The sequence below is a fragment of the Rattus rattus genome, chromosome 6 (genome assembly GCF_011064425.1).
Source record: "Rattus rattus isolate New Zealand chromosome 6, Rrattus_CSIRO_v1, whole genome shotgun sequence".
Classification (NCBI taxonomy): Eukaryota; Metazoa; Chordata; class Mammalia; order Rodentia; family Muridae; genus Rattus; species Rattus rattus.
The window spans coordinates 122,358,504-122,363,253 of record NC_046159.1 but is presented as its reverse complement, the minus strand read 5'-3'; the positions used below and the strand labels follow the sequence as shown (position 1 = coordinate 122,363,253).

General features: G+C 42.1%; 1 pseudogene; it reads right to left on the bottom strand.

The window, feature by feature from the left end:
- Positions 1-3,549: 3,549 nt before the first annotated feature.
- LOC116902944 lies at positions 3,550-4,333 on the bottom strand (annotated as a pseudogene).
- Between the last annotated feature and the right edge of the window lie 417 nt (positions 4,334-4,750).

Below are 4,750 nucleotides of genomic sequence, written 5' to 3'. Positions count from 1 at the left end.
TTGCACTGGGAATATTCTCAGAGCACTGAAACAATAATTCAGCACAGATTTTTTGATTTCCTGTAATTCATGATATCTTCCTTTGTTATCTTCCTTCCTGTAGGATTTTGGTGAACCTGGACTCACTTGGCCTCACCCTCTGAAGTGTTGGGTTTACATATAAAGTGTTGAGATACACAAAGACTGTGTTTTCCTTTCCTGCTTATCTTTGCTTCTGTCTGTATCTGCCATCATTCTGAGGTTCAGCCACTAAGTTTTCAATGAGAAAATGAAATTAGGCCCTTGAATCATTTTTAGTCTGGAAACAAATTTTAAAGGATACCAGCTGTTAAGACCTCTGGATGTTTTCCTAAAACTGTATGATTAAGAATCCATTAAAATATACATATATGCATGCAATAACAATGAAAATAAGCCATGAATTGGAAAGAGAATAGAAAAGGGTGTATGAAGAGAGGGTTTGGAGACAGAGAATAGAAATGTTGAAATTGTTTCGTAATTTCAAATATTTTTCCTGTTTTGCATTTTTTCATTTATTGGATTTTTATGTACATTCTAAATGTTATCCTATTTCCTGGTTTTCCCTCCAGAAACCCACTATCCGTTCCACTCACCCACCCCCGTTCTATGAGTGGGCTCCCTCACCCACCTCCCCACTGCCTCCCACATCGATACCCTGACATTTCCCTACACTGGGGTATGTAGCCTTGACAGCACCAAGAGCCTCTCCTCCCATTGATGCCTGAAAAGGGCATCATCTGTTACATATGCTAATTGAGCCATAGGTTCATCCCTGTGTTCTCTTGAGTCGCTGGTTTAGTCTGGGAGCCCTGGGGATTCTGATTGGTTGATATTATTGTTCTTCTTATGGACTTATAAACCCCTTCAGCTACTTCAGTCCTTTCTCTATCCACTCCATTAGGGACCCCGTGCTCAGTCCAACAGTTGTCTGTGAGCATTCACCTCTGTATTTCTCAGGCTCTGGCAGAGTCTCTCAGGAGACAGCTATATGAGGCTCCTATCAGCATGCACTTCTTGGCATCCACAATAATATATGGGTTTGCTGACAGTGTATGGAACGGATCCCCAGGTAGGCCCATCTCTGGATGGCCTTTCCTTCAGATTCTGCTCCAGATATTGACTACATATTTCCTCCTGTGAGTATTTTAGTTTCCCCACCTTTTTTTTAAATTTTTTTTATTTTTAATGGATATTTTTATTTACATTTCAAATGATATTTCCTTCCCCAGTTTCCTGGATATAAGCCCCCTATCCCTTCCCCCTCCCATTTTTCTATAAGGGTGTTCCCCTCCCCATCCAATACCCCTTCCCAACACCCGACCCCCCCCCAGCATTCCCCTACACTGGGTTTCAAGCTTGGAAGGACCAAGGGCTTCTACTTTCAAGATATGCACTTTGGGGTTAATATACACTTATCACTGAGTGCATACCATGTGTAATCTTTTGTGGTTGGGTTACCTCATTCAGTATGATACTTTCTAGTTCCATCCATTTGCCTATGAATTTTACGAAGTCATTGTTTTTAATAGATAAGTAGTACTCCATTTTCTATGTTTTCTGTATCTATTCTCTGTTGAGGGACATCTTGGTTCTTTCCAGCTTCTGGCTATTATAAATAAGGCTGCTATGAACATAGTGGAGCACGTGTCTTTGTTATATGTTGGAACATCTTTTGGGTATATGCCCAAGAGAGGTATAGCTGGATCCTCAGGTAGTTCAATGTCCAATTTTCTGAGGAACCTCCAGACTGATTTTCAGAATGGTTGTACCAGTCTACAATCCCACCAACAATGAAGGAGTGTTCCTCTTTCTTCACATCCTTGCTCTCATCTACTGTCACCTGACTTTTTGATCTTAGCCGGTTGTAGATCTCTCCTGAGAGACACAGCCAGAATACAGCAAATACATAGGCGAATGCCAGCAGCAAACCACTGAACTGAGAACGGGACCCCCGTTGAAGGAATCAGAGAAAGGACTGAAAGAGCTTGAAGGGGTTTGAGACCCCATATGAACAACAATGCCAACCAACCAGAGCTTCCAGGACTAAGCCACTACCTAAAGACTATACATGGACTGACCCTGGGCTCCAACCTCATAGGTAGCAGTGAATATCCTAGTAAGAGCACCAGTGGAAGGGGAAGCCCTTGGTCCTGCTAAGACTGAACCCCCAGTGAACGTGATTGTTGGGGGGAGGGTGGCAATGGAGGAAGGGTGTGGAGGGGAACACCTATAAAGAAGGGGAGGGGGAGGGATTCGGGGGATGTTTGCCCTGAAACCGGGAAAGGGAATAACATTCGAAATGTAAATAAGAAATACTCAAGTTAATATTGTATTCTGAGCAAGTCTGTCTTTGTCACTGAAGTGCATTTCCTGTATTCACCAAAATACTGGGTCCTGTTTACATATCCAGTCAGACAGTCTATGTCTTTTTATTGGGGAATTGAGTCCATTGATGTTGAGAGATAGTAAGGACCAATGATTGTTATTTCATATTATTTTTTGTTGTTAGAGTTGGAATTATGTTTATGTGGCTATCTTTTTTGGGTTATTTGAAATAAGATTACTTTCTGGCCTTTTTTAGGGTGTTGTCTTCCTCCTTGTGTTGGAGTTTACCATCTATCATCCTTTGTATGGCTGGATTTGTGGAAAGATATTATTTAAATCTGGTTTTGTCATGCAATATCTTGGTTTCTTCATCTATGTTAATTGAGAGCTTTACTGGATATAGTAGCCTGGGCTGGCATTTGTGCTCTCTTAGGGTCTATATGACATCTGCCCAGGATATTCTGGCTTTCGTAGTCTCTGCTGAGAAGTCTGGTATAATTCTGATAGGTCTTTCTTCATATGTTACTTGACTTTTCCCCTTACTGCTTTTAATATTCTTTATTTAGTGCATCTTGTGTTTTAACTATTATGTGATGGGAGGAATTTCTTTTCTGGTCCAATCTATTTGGGGTTCTGTAGGGTTCTTGTATGCTTATGGGCATCTCTGACTTAAGGTTAGGGAAGCTATCTTCTATAATCTTGTTGAAGATATTTACCTGCCCTTTAAGTTGGGAATCTTTGCTCTCTTCTATACCTATTATCCTTAGGTTTGATCTTCTCATTGTGACCTGGATTTCCTGGATGTTTTGGGTTAGGAGCTTTTTGTGTTTTACATTATCTTTGACAATTGTGTCAATGTTTTCTATGGCATCTTCTGCCCTTTAATTCTCTCTTCTATCTCTTGTATTCTGTTGGTGATGCTTGCAACTATGACTCCTGATCTCTCCTAGGTTTTCTCTCTCCACGGTTGTCTCTCTTTGTGATTTCTTTATTGTTTCTATTTCCATTTTTTATCCTGGTTTTGTTCAATTCCTTCATCTGTTTGGTTGTGTTTTCCTATAATTCTTTAAGGAATTTTTGTGTTTCCCCTTAAGGGGCTTCTACTTGTTTACCTGTATTGTCTTGTATTTCTTTTTTTTTTTTTTTTCCAATTGCCGTAAAGCTGTGACTGTTTATTAACCGACCAGATTATAAAAATACCACGGGCAATACCTTAGTTCATCGTCTAAGAAGCCTGTTTATCTGGTCTTCCCTGTTGCCAGCATCTCCACCTTCTACAAAGTGAGTTGTCTTTTTCTTCATTCCACCTCGTGGGGAAGATAGTTTGAAGGGCCACGGGAAGTTATTTGCTTCCTTAAAGCGTTTTCCAACTGTATAGATCTCATGAATTAGATCCTCCATGCAGATTTACCAAATTTACCAAGAGTTCGAGCAATCAAGGAGTTATCTGTCAAGGCAATGCGCTTTTTATTGATTTTGCCATAGCCTCGCTTGTAGATGAGCTCGTTTACTGACTTCAGGCTGGGGTACCCCCATGCAATGTACGGCTCCACGATCCTCAGCATGTTCACTGAAGCCTTGTTGAGCTTCACAAAGGTGCCATGGAGGATCTGCGGAGGCAAGCAGCTGCAGCACCTTGCACACCTTTGGGCTCACTCCATTGATTCTGATGACAAAGGCCAATTTTGGTTCTGCGGGCACATAGGAGTTCCCAGCTCTCCTTGCCATCCTAGCCATGCGAATCTCAGTCCGGTACATCTGTCTGCACTCCTTCCTTGTGATAGTGCTTTGCCTTCTCATAGATGAGCTTCCTCCTTGCCTTTCGCAGTGTCTTCAAGGCAAACTTCTTCCTCAGGCGCTTGACCTTCAACTCTGCGAAATTCCTTCGCTTTTTCTTAAGGGTTTCTGGCACACCAGGAACCTTTTTCTTCTTAAGGGTTCCTGGCCCAGCGGCAACCTTCTTTTTCTTCTCTGGTACAGCCTCCATGGTACTAGCCGGAAAAAAGAGGAAGCTGGTGCATCTTGCCCCTGTCCCCTTAAAAGGTCGAGGCGCCGTCTTGTATTTCTTTAAGGGAGTTACTTATGTCCTTCTTAAAGTGCTCTAACATCACCATGAGATGTGATTTTAAATCAGAATCTTGTTTTTCAGGTCTGTTGGGATATGCAGAACTTGCTGTGGTGGGAGAACTGGATTCTGAAGATACCAAATGGTCTTGGTTTCTGTTGCTTAGTTTCTTGCACTTGCCTCTCGACCTCTGGTTATCTCTGATGTTAGCTTGTCTTGCTGTCACTTACAGTGGCTTGACCCTCCTGTGTTGTTAGAACTCCTGGAAGACCAGCAGGATTTCGGTACCATAAGCTGTGGCACAGTGTCAGCTCCAGTCACACTGGGAAACTGGAAGGA